Below are 15883 nucleotides of genomic sequence, written 5' to 3' on the forward strand. Positions count from 1 at the left end.
GACATTTTGGGTTTTAGAGGCAACATTGTCCTCGTTCACAGGTTTTGCTTAAGCCAATTTATGCTGTTACTTGCAAATCAGCCCACTTTGAAGGGGGCCCTCTACGACAAAGCTCTAGAATCTGTCCAAAGAGCAGCGTAAAGGCACTTCCGTCGGTGCCCGCCAAGACTCCTGCGCGGGAGAGGCCTTAACTACCTCCTTTCTTGCCTCCCGGAGTCTCTGGACTGCCGGTGATGGCCGTAAGTTCTCCACCTTCTTTACCAGCCGCAGGCTGCAGGCCACACAGAATGCCATAATGGCTTACTTAGAAGGGGCTTCTGATGTAAGAGGCTGCTCTCCTAGGCCCCACACTACATGCCAGTAGAGTGACAGCTGGCCACATACTAGGTTGTTTGGGACGGAGGTTTTCATAGGTTCTGAGCCCGTGACCTTCCATACCCAGTTGCTCATTATGCCTGTGTCATGGAAGCACTACCCCACAACGACGGCATGACCTCTGAGTCCCCCTTGCTAAAATGAAAATGGTTCCTACAGAACAGAGCCAAATCTGAGTCCTCCAGCATGTGCCACCTGTAACAGTGGGTGGCCTTCCTGTCCTCAGGCCCTTGCCAGATGCCATGGTGCTACAGGAGGTCACCCTCTCCTGGATCCCTTGGCTACATGGGGAACCCCTTGGGCTCAACTGAATGAACAGTAAACGGAGTTTGTATATTTTATAGATGGTAGTGCCACCATCACACATATGGAGCTCACTTAGAGAGTTGCTGATTTTTGTCCTTTACCCTGAACGTCCTGAGTAAAGTGTGGGATTCAAGGGTCAGCATGATTCTTTGGAAAAATGTCTGTTTAGATCCTCTGTCCATTTTTTAATCGGGTTGTTTGTTTTCTTGTTGTTGAATTGTTTGACTTCCCTACGTATTTTGGATATTAACCCCTCATTGGATATATGATTTGCAATTATCTTCTCCCAATTGGTAGGTCATCTTTTCATTTTGTTGATGGTTTCCTTTGCTGTTCAGAAGCTTTTTAGTTTGATGTAGTTCCATTTGTTTATTTTTTCTTGCCTGAAGAGACATATCCAAAAAGATATTGCTAAGACTGATGTCAAAGAGCATCCTGCCTATGTTTTCTAATGGGAGTTTTATGGTTTCAGGTTTCTTGTATTCAAGTCTTTAATCCATTTTGAGTTAGTGTTTGTGTATGGTATAAGATAGTCTATTTTCATTCTTTTGCATATGGCTGCCCAGATTTCCCAACACCATTTATTGAAGAGACTTTCCTTTCTCCATTGTATGTTCTTGGCTCCTTTGTCAAAAATTAGCTGTCCATAAATGTGTGGGGTTTTTTTTCTAGGCTCTCAATTCTGTTTCATTGATCTGTGTTTCTGCTTTTCTGTCAGTACCGTGCTGTTTTGATTACTATAGCTTTGAGGTATACTTTGATATCAGGGACTGTGATACCTCCAGCTTTGTTCTTCTTTCTCAAGATTGCTTTGGCTATTCCATATAAATTTTGGTTGTTCCATATAAATCTTAGGTTTCTTTGTCCTATTTCTGTGAAAAGTGTCATTGGGATTCTGATTGGGGTTGCACTGCACCTGTAGATTCCTTTAGGTAATATGGGCACTTTAATCATGTTAATTCTTCCAATCCAAGATCATGGAATATCTTTCCATTTCTTGATGTCTTCTTCAATTTCTTTTGTCTTATGATTTTCAAGTGTACAGATCTTTCACCTCTTGGTTAAATTTATTCCTAGGTATTTTATTCTTTTTGTTGTGATTGTAAATGGGATTGTGTTATTGATTTTTCTTTCTGCTATTTTGTTGTTAGTATATAAAAATGCAACTGATTTTTGTACGTTGATTTTGTACCCTGCAACTTTACTGTATTTATTAATTATTCCCGGTAGTTTTTTGGTGGATTCTTTAGGATTTTCTATATACAGAATCATGTCATTGGCAAATAGTGACACTTTTACTTCTTCCTTTCCAATTTGGATCCCTTTTATTTCTTTTTCTCCCTAATTGCTCTGGCTAGGATTTCCAATACTATGTTAAATAAGAGTGGTGAAAGTGGGCTTCCTTGTCTTGTTCCTGTTCTTAGAGGGATAGCTTTCAGTTTTTCATCATTGAGTATGATGTTAGCTGTGAATTGGTCATATATGGCATTTATTATGTTGAGGTACTTTCTTTCTATACCCATTTTATTGAGAGTGTTTATCGTAAATGGATGCTGAATCTTGTCAAATGCTTTCTCTGCATCTATTTGGATGATCATGTGATTTGAAGTCTTCATTTTGTTAATGTGTATATTATCACGTTATGATAAGGTGTATCACGTTGATTGATTTGCAGATGTTGAACCATCCTTGCCTCCCTGGAATAAGTCCCACTTGATCCTTTTAACTTATTGTTGTATACCATTTGCTAATATTTTATTGATGATTTTTGCATCTATGTTCATTAGCAATATTGGCCTGTAATTTTCTTTTATTCTGTTGTCCTTGTCTGGTTGGTATTAAGGTAATGTCGGCCTTGTAAAATGAGTTAGGAAGCATCCCCTTCTCTTCAATGTTTTGGAAGAATTTGAGAAGGATAGGTATTAAATCTTTGAATGTGTGGTAGAATTTACCAGAGAAGCCGTCTTGTCCTGGACTTTTTTTTAGGGAGGTTTTTGATTACTGTTTCAATCTCTTTACTTGTGATTGGCCTATTCAGATTCTCTATTTCTTCTTGATTCAGTTCTGGGAGGTTGTATGATTCTAATAATTTTTCCGTTTATTTCTAGGTTATCCAATTTGTTGGCATACAGCTTTTCATAGTATTCTCTTATAATCCTTTGTATTTCTGTGGTATTCATTGTAATGTCTCCTCTTTCATTTCTGATTTGATTTATTTGAGCCTTCTCTCTTTTTTTCCTAGTAAGTCTAGCTAAAGGTTTGTCAATTTTGTTTATCTTTTCAAAGAACCAGCTCTTAGTTTAAGTGTCTTTTTCTAAAATCTTTTTAGTCTCTATTTCATTTATTTCCACTCTGATTTTTATTATTTCCTTCCTTCTACTGACTTTGGGCTTCATTTGTTCTTCTTTTTCTAATTCCTTTAGGTGAAATGTTAGATTGTTTATTTGAGATTTTTCTTGTTTCTTGAGGTAGGCCTGTATTGCTATAAACATCCCTCTTAGTACCACTTTTGCTGCATTCCATAGGTTTTGGTATGTTGTGATTTTATTTTCATTTGTCACCAGGTATTTTTTGATTTCTCCTTTGATTTCTTCATTGATTCAATAGTGGTTCAGTAGCATGTTGTTCAGTCTCCACATATTTGTGACTTTTCCAGCTTTCTTCTTGTAGCTGATCTCTAGTTTCACACCATTGTAGTCAGAAAAGATGCTTGATATGATTTCAGCCTTCTTAAATATATTGAGGCTTGCCTTGTTTCCCAACATATGGTCTATCTTTGAGAATGCTCTATGTGCACTTGAGAAGAATGTGTATTCTGCTACTTTGGATGAAATGTTCTATATATATCAAGTCCATCTGGTCTAATGTTTCATTGAAGGCTGATGTTTGCTTGCTGACTTTCTGTCTGGATAATCTATCCATTGATGTGAGTGGGATATTAAAGTCCCCTACTATTATTGTGTGACTGTCAATTTCTCCCTTTAGGTCTGTGAATAATTGCTTTATATACTTTGGTGCTCTTATGTTAGGTGCGTATATATTAATACATGTTATATTTTTTCGATGGATTGTCCCCTTTATCATCATATAATGTCCATCTTCATCTCTTGTTATCTTTTTTGGCTTGAAGTCTATTTTGTTTGATATAAGTACGGCTCACACACTTTCTTTTGGTTGCCATTTGCTTGGAGTATCATCTTCCATCCCTTCACTCTGAGCCTATGTTTGTCGTTAAAGCTGAGATGGGTCTCCTGGAGCCAGCATATTTTTGGGTCTTATTTTTTAAACCACCCAACCACTCTGTGTTTTTTGATTGATGAAGTCAATTCATTTACATTTTGGGTGAATATTGATATATGAGGACTTCATACTGCCATTTTATCTTTGTTTTATGGTTGCTGTATGTTTTCATTGTTTCTTTTTACTTGTGTTTCTGTCTGCCACTTTAGTTCGGTGATTTTCTGTGATGTGTTTCTCAGTTTCCTTTTTTTTCATGTTTTGTATCTCTGCTCAGAGTTTTTGTTTTGTAGTTATCGTGAGGTTTGTATAGAAGATCTCATAGATGAGATAGTCCTTTTTCTGCTGGTAGCATCTTATCTCCATTTGCCTATGCAGATTCTGTCCTTTTCCTCTTCCTCTTCTTTGTATCTGTTGTCACAAGTTATCCCTCTTTGTATTGTGAGTTTGTTACCCAGTTGAAGCGATTATAGCTATTTTGAATGCTTTCTTTCCCTTTAGCTTTATGTTATCATTACATGCTTGCTAACCTATTCTGATATAGAGTTGCAATTTTCCAATTCTGTCCATGTATTTATCACCTTGCTCAAAGATTTGTATACCTTTGCCTTTTTGTTTCAGGTAGGAGGGCTTCTTTCAACATTTCTGTAGGGCTAGTGGCAATGAACTCTTTCAGCTTTTATTTGCCTGGGAAAGTCTTGTCCTTCATATCTAAAAGATAATTTTGCTGACTAGAGTATTCTGGGCTGACAGTTTTTATCTTTCAATATTTTGGATCTATCATTCCACTCTCTCCTGTCTTGTAGAGTTGCTGGTGAGTAATCTACTGATGGCCTAATGGGGGTTCCTCTGTCAGTTGGCTGCCATTAATATTCTTTCTTTGTCATTGACTTTTGACAGCTTTATTATCTTATGTCTTGGAGAAGGTCTTTTTGCATTGAGATAAATGAGTGTTCTATTAGCTTCATGTACTTGTATTTCTAGTTTCTTCCCCAGGTCTAAGGAGTTCTCAGCTACTATTTCTTTAAATAAGCTCTCTGCTCCATTGTCTGTCTCTTCTCCTCCAGGAGTACCCATTATCCCTATGCTCCAGAATTTCTTTTTTAAAGTTTCAGCCTTTGGTAAAGTTTTCCTTCTGTTCATTGATTTTATTCCTGAGTTCATTGAATTGCCCTTCTGAGTTTTCTTGTAGTTCATTGAGTTTCTTCATGACAGCTATTTTGAATTATCAGATAGATCACAATCTTCCATGACTTTATGGCTGGTTTCTGGAGAATTGCTATCTTCTTTTTGTGAAGCCATGTTACTGTGGCACTTTGTGGTGCTTGCTGAGTTATTCCTCTGCTGATGAATTGTTGTAGCAAACACTTTTCTTATTTAGATATAGCTTTGTTTGTTTTGATTCAAACTTTTTAATTGGTTGGAGATCAGAGGCCTTTCTGCTATATTTGAGGATTTGCAAGTTCCACCCTTTACTGCCTCTATCTCAGGTGTTGCTTGTCCTTGCATTGTCTCTGCCTGCACCTCTGGGGGTCGCTGATGCCTTGCTGTTGCTGGTGTCACTGTGGTTGCTGGCTTTGCCTTTGGGAGTACAGAGATGGCTGACAGCTCTGCTGCATCTGAGATCACCTGGGTCAGAGACTCTGCTGCTGTGGAGGGGGAGGAGATTGTGAGGGGAGAACTGGGTTTGTGGGGCACTGCTTCTGCTGTTCCCCTTTACCTTGTGGCTGAAGGCACTGCTGCAGTTGGGATGCTGGAGTCCTGTGCATGCCTCTGAGCTGTGGCAGGGGGCCCAGGATCTTGGGGCTCTTCCTCTGCTGCTTCTCCACTCCCCACGGCCACAGGTGCTGTGTGGCTGGCTGGCTGAAGTCACATGCACACCTCTGCTGCTGCCCATTGGGTTCTCTGGGGCTGGGGGTGGCTGGCTCACCTGCCACGGCTGAGGGTGGGGGTCCAGGGTCTTGGGCACTGACTATGCTGTTCCCCTGTTTAGCCTCCTCTGTGTGCTCCAATTCACTTACTTCTGTATGTCTTGATGTGTGGATCTCTCTGGCATCCTGGTGTATTGGGCAATGTAACCTTTGTTGGGTTACGGATGTTTTACTCACTGTAGATTAAAGTGGAGAGACAAAGGGATCCTCTTACACTACCCAGATGATGACCAAGCTCCATTATTTCTTTAAATAAGCTTTCTGCCCCTTTGTCTCTCTCTTCTCCTTTAGGATTCTCATAGCAAAACATTATTTCGCTTGATGGTGTCCCATAATTCACGTAAACTGTCTTCACTTTTTTTCATTATTTTTCTCTGACTGAACAATTTCAAAGGATCTGCCTTTGAGTTCAGATTCTTTTGTCTGGTTGATTCGATTTGCTGTTGATGCTTTGTATTGCATTTCTCATCTCATTCATTGTATTCTTCACCTCCAGAATTTCTGTTTGGTTCTTTTTTTATGATTTCTATCTCTTTGTTGAACCTCTCATTTTGCTTAAGTATCATTTTCCTGATTTTATTGAATTGTCTCCGTCTATGTTCCCTTGTAGCTTGCTGAGCTTCCTTCAAACAACTATTTTAAGTTATTTGTCAGATAATTTGTATATCCTCATTTCTTTGAGGTTTGTTACTGGAAAATTATTGTGTTCTCATGGTGTCATGTTTTCTTAAATTTTTATGTTCCTTGAAGTCTTATGTTGCTGTCTTCACATTTGTGGAGGCAGTCACCTCCTTCAGTTTTTACTGACCGACTTTGGGGAGAGAGGCTGGACTTCCTCTGTTAGTCTAGCTAGGGATTCTGAGGCTTTCTCAGACCTTTCTATCGATGCACCTGCTCCATGCTTCTTGTTCTCCCTTGGGAGAGGGGAATTCTTGAGATTGTATACCTTATCTCATTCCTGCAAAGCCAGGCTGGGTGTCGAGAGCCTCTCATTTGTTTTCCTGGGATGGTGCCCTGAAATGCTTATGTTTGTGAGCCTTCTCTCTATCTTGCAGAACTGGCCCAGCTTTCTGCAGTTGCTCATTAGCTGTCTCCAAAGGCTTGCTCTTGCTGGCCATGGGTGGGGGAAAAGGAAGTAGGGTGTGGGTGAGGTACATGGGATGTTTGGGTTGCCCGTGGGCCAGTTGGGGGTCTACAAGTGAGGCATTGCCAGCAGCTTGTGGTCAGGCTTTCTGTTGGAGTCCGTGAAATGGTTAATAGAAAGAACCATGAAGTGGTTAGTAGAATCCCTTTGATGAGTTCTGAACCCTGGCTGCTGTGCTCCCAGCCTCTCCCAGCCCCTCATTTTGCAGATCTGGGTTAGGTGAGAAAGAAATGGGCCTCTTGGAAAGTGTCCCCCATGGCTGGGAAAGCTGAGTGCTCACTCACATGCTCTCACTTTCCCCCTTGGGAGATACTGCCTGCTGTAGGGTTCTCTCCTGGCACCAAGCTGTGCTGCCTCAGAGGAGGAGTAATGCAGACATAATGAATCTGTATCTCTCACCCTCTTCTATCTGCTTGTTCCTGGATGTTTTTGCTCCAACAGTGTGCTGGAACTTCTTTACTGGACTCGCAGACTCCCACCAAGGTACTCTCGCCCCTGAGTGACTGCCAAAATCAGTGTTGTGTGGGAAGACGATGGTAAAGAACTCCTATTCTGGGGCTGGCCCCTTGGTGTAGCGGTTAAGTGCATGTGCTCTACTTCAGTGGCCCGGGGGTTCACAGGTTTAGATGCTGGGCACGCACTGACGCACTGCTTGTCAAGCCATGCTGTGGCGGCATCCCGTATAAAGTAGAGGAAAATGGGCACGGATGTTAGCCCTGGGCTGATCTTCCTCAGAAAAAAAAAAAAAAAACACCTCCTATTCTGCCCTCTTGCTGACGTCACTCCCAGACAGCTCTCTCTCTTTTCTTAGCATATCAGTTCTTATTCTTTTAGTGCTTGCCCTAGTGCTTGCAATGTATGTTTATAGCTAATCCAAGTCCACTTTCAAATAACACTATACTCCTTCATGGGTAGTGAGTACCTTATAACAACAAAACAATCCTAATTACTCCCTCCTTTCCCCGGTATCATTGCTGTCAATCGTTTCACTTATATATAAGCATATGATGTATATACACAAGCACACATAATTGAATATGGTTTTGCTATTAATTATTTTGAACAAACTGTTATCTGTTATTTCATTTCTGAAAAAGTTAAATAAAAGTTTTCATTTTTCCTTTACTTATTCGTTCTCTGATGCTCTTCTTTTCTTTTTGTAGACTCAAGTCTATAATGTTCCTTGTTTCAAAAGAACATCTTTTAACATTTTTGGCAAGATGAGTCTACCAGAAACAAATTCTTACAATTTTTGTTTGTCTGAGAAAGTTTTTATTTTGCCTCAAACCTTTTCTGTGGATGTGTTTTTTCTGGACTTGTGTGTGTAAAGTGCTGATTAGAGACACTTGCCAGTTTCTTGTTTCAGGTGCTTGTTAATCTTGTTTCCTCTGGTGTCTGTGTGTGGCTCTGTGGGTTCTCTGGTTCTACAGTAGCAAGTCACGCTACTCTCCCTGGTTCTCAGTGCACCAGGCAGCTGCCTGTCAGTGCCCTGAGTTAGCCCAGAGAGATTTCAGTCCCTTGGACAGTCCTCTGAAACGCCTGATAGCTGGGTGCATGCTCCACTCCACTCCTTTCTCACTCCAAGGAGTAAGGTGAGACAAAATCAGTCCCTGGGGCTGCCCTCAGAAAAGTTGGTATGTTGGAGGCCCACTGCACTCCTCGCCCTCTCTGCTGGAGAAGTCTCAGGTCCTACCCCACCTCCCAGTTGCGCAAAGTCCTGCCAGCCGCTTCAAGCTGCCTGCCACTTTCTGTTGTTCTCTGCTGCCCCCTGCCTGCCAAACCATACTGATTCTGCTGGCTCTCTGATTGAAGAGTGAGGCGAGACAGAAACCGGGGCTCTGACAAGTAGATGCAGGGTCCATCTGTCTTTCCCCCCAAAGGAGAAATTGCAGGTTCGGGCTTTCTCTCTTGGCACTGAGCTGTTAGCTTGGGGGTGAGGCTGCTGCAGGTAAAGTGAAATTGCTCTGCTTCTCTATTTCATGCGGCTCTTCTTGGCTTCTGCTTGCTTGTGGTACTGCAACTTCTTAACTGGGATCTGGAATTCACGTAAAGGTGTGTGGGTTTGTATGTCATTTTCTAAATTGGTGTTTCTGTGGGGGAACAAGGACTAGGACTTCCTCTTTTCCATCTTGCTGGCCTCAATCTCTGGGATTAGTTTTTTGTTTGTAATCCCAGGATTTATTTTCAGAGTTTTACGTTATGGATAACGTATAACTAGATAGAATGGGAGTTCAAATTTTGTCTTGGTATCTAATATAAGGTAATATTACTCAAGTAATAACCTGAGTTATTATGGAGAAATTTGTTAACTTTTTAAAGTATCAGTTTTTAATCTATAAAATTTGATTTTTGCTGCTATGACAGTTACATGGGAGAGTTTATTGGAAGCACTTCATAAAGTTCTTATGTCATAAGCAGTGCACAAAAAGACCACTTACTATAATTAAAAAATTTATGTCTACACTAAATTAATTCAATGTGTGGTCACAATTGATATTTGATTCTTTTTCTTTGTCCCAAAGCAATCTTCAGTAGTATTGATGAGTTTGATGGCCTCAAATGTGAAATCAGTGCCCAAACCAGTCATTTCCACCATCACCTAATGGGTGGGCATTTTGCAGTCCTGAGGGTTGAGGCAATCCCTTACAGCTTTCGCCAGGAAACTTTTCTCCTCATTGATGTCAGCACTGATGATCCCAGTGTAAGCACCAGGTGCTCTGCGCCCCAAGATGATGGCTGGACACGTTTCCCTGTGTTCATTGGTCATACAGGTGGAACATGTGACTGAGCACTCAGAAGTTACGTTGTTCAACTTGCATTGCTGGATGGACCTGTATCGTCAGCAAAACCATCAGCACTTTGACTGATTAGGCGTTGTCTGTTCATTGTATAGGCAATATCTCTGAAACACTCAGGCGTGCTTAAGGATAGCTCTGTAGCGTGTGTGCAATCCATCCATTTTTACATCTGTGCTCTCCTGTCAGATAATACATACTGGGAACATTCTTGTGCCACTAGAGTGTTAAAACTCTTTTTCCTCTGAAAATAAATCTGCTACTTCCATCCCATCCATCCAGCAAGAGTGAGTTTACTTTTCTGCAATGACACAGAAACATAGAGTAACAAGAGATAAGTAAAACAGCTTAGCTCTGGGTAAATACTTGTGATGAAGTAGACAAATTTGTGAGAAGTTACCAAAGAAAGAAACCAACTGTTTATTTTTAAGGAAAAGTCACTCTTGGGGCTTAAAGATGAGGCATACCCTCCGCACCATCAAAGAGGAAACATGGGAATATTATCAGCTAAGCAAGAAGAGGACAACGTAAGTTGATTATCAATTTGAATTGATTCAAGAGATTAATAAAATTATTTAAATACTGTAAATTCTATGTGGTGGATCCATCCATTAGCTTTTAAGATTATAATGACATATGATCACATAGCCATCTCTGCTATTTTAAAGTTAACTTGTGCAAATAGATTTCAGTAGAAATAAATTTTCTAATTATTAAAGAAGTTGATATTTACGGAAATTATCTTCCTGAAGGTCATGGAAAACTGTACCCAAGAGTGACACCTATATCCACGGCATGTGGGCAGGCACCACATGTGTTTTGTCCATTGCTGTGTCTTCTATACCTATTCAGCACATAAAAGGTGCTAAATACGTATTCAGAATATATGAATGTATACTGTAGTGATGCTTTCTCTTGGTAATCTAGTTTAGTGCTAGAAGCACAGACTTGGGAGTCAGAAAGGCTTGGGTTTAAAACCCATCTCTGCTGTTAACTCATTGTCTGACCATGAATAATATATTTAATTTTCTATAGCTTTTGTTTCTTTGTATGTAGAACGAAGAAAACTTACCTCATAAGGCTTTTGTCAGGATAACTGGAGAGGTCTCTAAAGCACTTAGTATAGTGTCTGAAGCCTCAAAGCATTCAATAAGTGGAAGCTACTATAAATATTGAGTGAAGCTCTTCTATAGGTGGCACATGCCCCTAGGGACTTAGCAGTTTATTATATTTCTTTGTAGAGAAAAGACCTCTTAATCATGTAGATTGGAGATGAAGAAGTGGGGTGACTAGTTACTATCTAAGTTTCCCACATTGTTCAGAGAATGGTAAAGATAGTTTGTAAGTATGCATATTAAAGTGTTTAGTGTAACTTATAAACTAGTAGACAGAAGGACATGGTGTGAGGTACTCAGTCAAAAAAAGGAAAGGTAAGAACAGATGTAGAAAAGATGACACAATATAGAGAGACAGCACATAAATGATGAAGAAATACAATCAAGTATCAGTTATTATAGTAAGTGTAGACAGACTCAGTCACACATCTCTCGAGTAACTTGGTGTACCAGGCGCCACGCAATGTGATGAGGCTGCAGCCTCTCTCCGTCTCTTGGCCTGGCTGTCCGGTGTGTTGGTTTCCCTCTTAGGCCTGTTGCTTTTGCTGCCAGAAGCTGCATGAAGATGTCCCCCAGTTTAGCGACCTTCGTGGAAATAGCTCCCCTCTTTCCCGGAGCTCCAGCACGGGTCCTTGGATAGATTCTCAAGAGCCTGTCTCGGGCCAGAAAGCAGACCACAGTGGGAGGGATGTGTCACTCCAAAGACAAACTGGTCCTGTCACCAATTTGAATGGCAGACACATCCGAAGCAGGCCCAAACTGAAAACATCTGCAACACTTGTATTCTAGTTAAAATCTGTGAGTATGACCAGTATTGAAGTAAAATATGGTTGATGATTACTAAGTACAAGCCAAAAAGGAAATAAATATTAGGTGTGTGCCAGCAATAAATTCTTTTGCACAAGATCTTCTTTCTGGATCTCTGGATCTCTCCCACATTCCTATGCCCTTTCTCTCTCATCTGGATATAGTTAGGTTTAGAAAATAGGTTGAAAATAGTTTCCATTATAATTTTGAAGCCATCTTTAATTTTTTTCTAGCACTAATGTAGCTAATAAGAGGTATGACGTCAGCTTGATTTAAAATTATTATTTGATTATTTATTATTATTATTTACTTATTGTTTGATGTGCGTTTGCTTTTTTCTCTTTGGAACCTTCGTTTTTTCTTTTTTAAATATTTCTGACTTAGTGTTCTGCAATGTTACAATGAGATGTCACTTGTGGGTGTTTTTTCAAGGATTGTTTTGGGTACTTGATGAGGTTTTTTTTTTTGGAAGTATTCTATACCTTCAGATCTGGGAAATAGTCTATTTTTTCTTTCATAATTTCCTGACTTTTTACTTCTTCTCTCTTTGAAATTTTGATTAGTTGTGTGATGGATATCCTGTGCTGCACCCCTTCATTTTTTCCTGTCATAATTGCTGTTTTTTATCTTTTTCTCTTTTTTAGAAGATTTTCTTGAATGGTTCTTCAAAGCTTTCCATTCTTTTCATTACTATCTTAGAAATCATGTTTTATCTTTCCAAGAACTCTTTCTTCTCTGCTCTCTTTTCATAGCATCCTCTTCTTGTTTCATAAAATTAATATCATCTGTATCCTCTCTAAGCACATACATTAGATTTTTAAAATTTTAGTCTTCTTCTACTTGCTGTTATCTTTTCTTTTTTTTTACTGGATAGTTTGTTCCTTATATTTTATGCTGCTTGTTTTATCTTTTTGATCCTGGTCCATTCCAATTCAAGAATGAAGGACTAGACTGCTTCTTATGGGTAACTGTTCTTGTTTTCCTTTACTTTTGTGTAGGTTGTCATGTTTTCCCACTGGCTTTTCTCCTGACTGAGAAGGCTGACGGGAGCTTTGATAGATGTGTGTGTGTGTATGAGTGTTGCTTTAATATCCACGTCCAAGGAGGGGCTTCAATGCAAAGCACCAAGCCTGACCCAGGAGGAAAACCAGGTGGTTTTGCCCCTCCACAATAGTAATGGGAGAAAGTGAAAGAAAGGACTTGTAGTAGGCATTTGGCATTATTTTTATCTCATTGGTTTTCTAATATGATGAAGTTACTCTGAGGTTTATTCCATCTCATGGAATGGCTAATTTGAAGCTTGGCTCCACCCATGCTCCTCACAGTGTGAGATAAAGAGAAGCCACCTAGAAAAGGGCTAGTCACAGCTGGGAGGATCTCAGAGAGGGTAGCTTGTTCACTGAAGAGACTTTTACAAATTGTTCCAAACCTCTACTCGCCAAGAATGATGGACTTAAGAAGAGATATCACCTTAAACCAAGAAAAAGAGCTTTCCCTTCAAGAGTCTTAGAGCACTGAAAGACGGCTGGGGCCAGGCGTCTCTATTTTCCCTACTCAGCAGAGGAGAAGGAAGCTATTTTGGATAGTTGGAGTGCCTGAAACACACCTTCAATACACTTTTGGAATCTCACTGTGGTTTATATAAGAACCATAGTTAATTATGAGACTTATTGAATGAAATGCTTTACTTACGTATGAACACTCTTCTATATTTCTAAACTCTCTTCATTTTCTAGAGATGCAGTGACTTGCAGTGATTGTTTGTGATTTCCCACCCCACCTTCTTAGGACTGTTTGTACCGTGATTGGTCCAGAACAAACCAGTTCTTCTGTGGTATTATCAGCTGGACCCATAGTGAAAATTCAGAAAATTTATTAACGGGGGGTTTGAGGTCAATATTTTGATAATCTTAAATTTTTGATTGTTAATATGCTTTCTAAATTCTAGCCCAATCTCTTAAAAAATCTAAACAATTTGTATTGAAATACTTAAAGGAAGCAAGTCAAACCAATTTCAAAATGTACTTTTTTTAATCCATGTGATCAGCATAACGCAAAACATTCAAAATTAGAATATCCTACTGTGCTTAGTCATAGACCTAGGGACTCATCTTCTGATCAGCAGACTGGTTGGCTTTAACAGTACTGGATCTTTTTGTTTGCTTTGAACATGTACTTTGTTTCCTTACATGTCCCTAACATTTACTTTGTTTAAAACATGTAATACAAGCTTCTTCAAGTCTGCCTCCTTCTTCTCTAGTCTCCTCCGTTGCTACTTCCAAGTTCGCACTCTACATTCCTAACAAAATGAACTTGAGTTCCAGATATACCGTGCGTTCCCTTGCCTCTGAGCATTTGCACATTATTCTTTCTCCAAAGAGTACTCTTCCTAACCACTCACTGCCAGGCTAATTCTGACATCACTGAGATCATTTCCCCTGGGCAGCCTTCCTGACTCCTCAAGACTAGGTTATGGTGTAGGCTAGCTCCAGTAGCACCCTGACTTACCCAGGCTGTTTGTTACTGAATGTTTAACCCAAAGTCTCTCTTTCTTGCCTGTAACTCCCATGACAGTTGGGGATAGGGGAGCAGTGCATTTTTTGAACTGATCTCCCACACCTAGAGCTATACATGGCACATAGTAGGTTCTCAAAAATATGCATTGAACTAAATGGAAACATCCATGTATTTGGTTGTGTACTTAGGACAAAGTGCTAGAAGAAAAATTGCGGGGTCAGAGAATGCTTAAGACTTTTAATACATTATGCCAAGTTGCCTCCAAATAGAAGCAAAAGTGGTCCTGTTTCTTTGCATCTTCAAATGTACTGAGTGCTATGGACTAAATTGTGTCCCCTCTAGATTCATATGGTGAAGCTCTAACCCAACGTGATGGTACTTGAAGACAGGACCTTTGGGAGATAGTTAGGTTTGGATGAGGTCATGAGGGTGGGGCCCTCATGATGGGATTAGTGCCCTTATAAGAAGAGCCACCAGAGAACTTGCTTTCTGTCTCTGTCCCTGCCACGTGAGGACACAGGGAGAAAGTAGTCACTTGCAAACCAGGAAGAGTGGTCTCATCAGAGCCTGACTCTGCTGGCACCCTGATCTTGGACTTTCAGCCTCTAGAATGATGAGAAAACAAATTTCTGTTGTTTCAGACCCAGTCTATGGTATTTTGTTATGGCAGCCTGATCTGACTAAGACAGTGAGTGTTATCATTTGTTTTATGTTTTGCCAACGTGATATGCAGAATTATTATCTCATTATTTTATTTAGTATTTTTTATCTGGCAAGTTACTTATTAATGACCTTTATTCAATTTTCTCTTGGGATATTTATCACATTTTTATTAATTATTAATCAATATTTATGCATTAAGATTTCTTATATAAGATATCAATATTTGTTATATATGTCACAGTTACTTTCTCCTACTTTTTCATATATCTTTTGCTTCATTTATGATCTTTTTCTCCAAACCAAAGTTGTAATATTTTTGTAGTCAAATATTTTGGTAGTCAAGCTTTTGGTATTTAAGCTTTTTCGTCATGGTTTCTATCTTTGGTTTCATGCTAAGAATAGCCTTCTGTACCCTACTGTTGTAAAAAAAATTTACCTTTACCTTAATTTAATATTTTTATCATTTAATTTTTATATTTAAAATTTAAATTTGTCTGGAATTTAATTTTGAGTACAGTGAATGTAAAGAATATAACTTATTCTCCACCTCCGGCCCCAAATTTAGCCAGTTGTCTCAAACTAAGGATGTGAGTATTTATTGAAGTCCATACGTGACCTGGGTAACTCGGGAACAACAGGGTCAACTTGACGTCTCTCTAGTCATGTCTGGGGACATGAGGCTCTGAGTGAAGGCCAAGAAAAAGACTTCCATCTAAGTGCTTCCTGCTCCTGGCCCTGCTGCATGTTTCTTGCTTTTGCTTCTGGAGCTTCTCTGGAAGCTCGAGGTCCTCTAGCTCGGGAAACTGTCTTTGATGGCTGGGCATTTCCAACCCCAAACTTCTGATAAAGATGCAACTCTGCTACCAGATCTTTTCTTTTTCTATTTGTGTTTTATTAAGAGTACATTCTAGTACCGTTTTATTTTCTTTCTCATGATTTTAGGTCACTTTGATAGTTCTTATACTTTATTTAAAATAGTTATCATTTTATTCT

Source organism: Diceros bicornis, chromosome 8 (assembly GCF_020826845.1).
Source record: "Diceros bicornis minor isolate mBicDic1 chromosome 8, mDicBic1.mat.cur, whole genome shotgun sequence".
Lineage (NCBI taxonomy): Eukaryota > Metazoa > Chordata > Mammalia > Perissodactyla > Rhinocerotidae > Diceros > Diceros bicornis.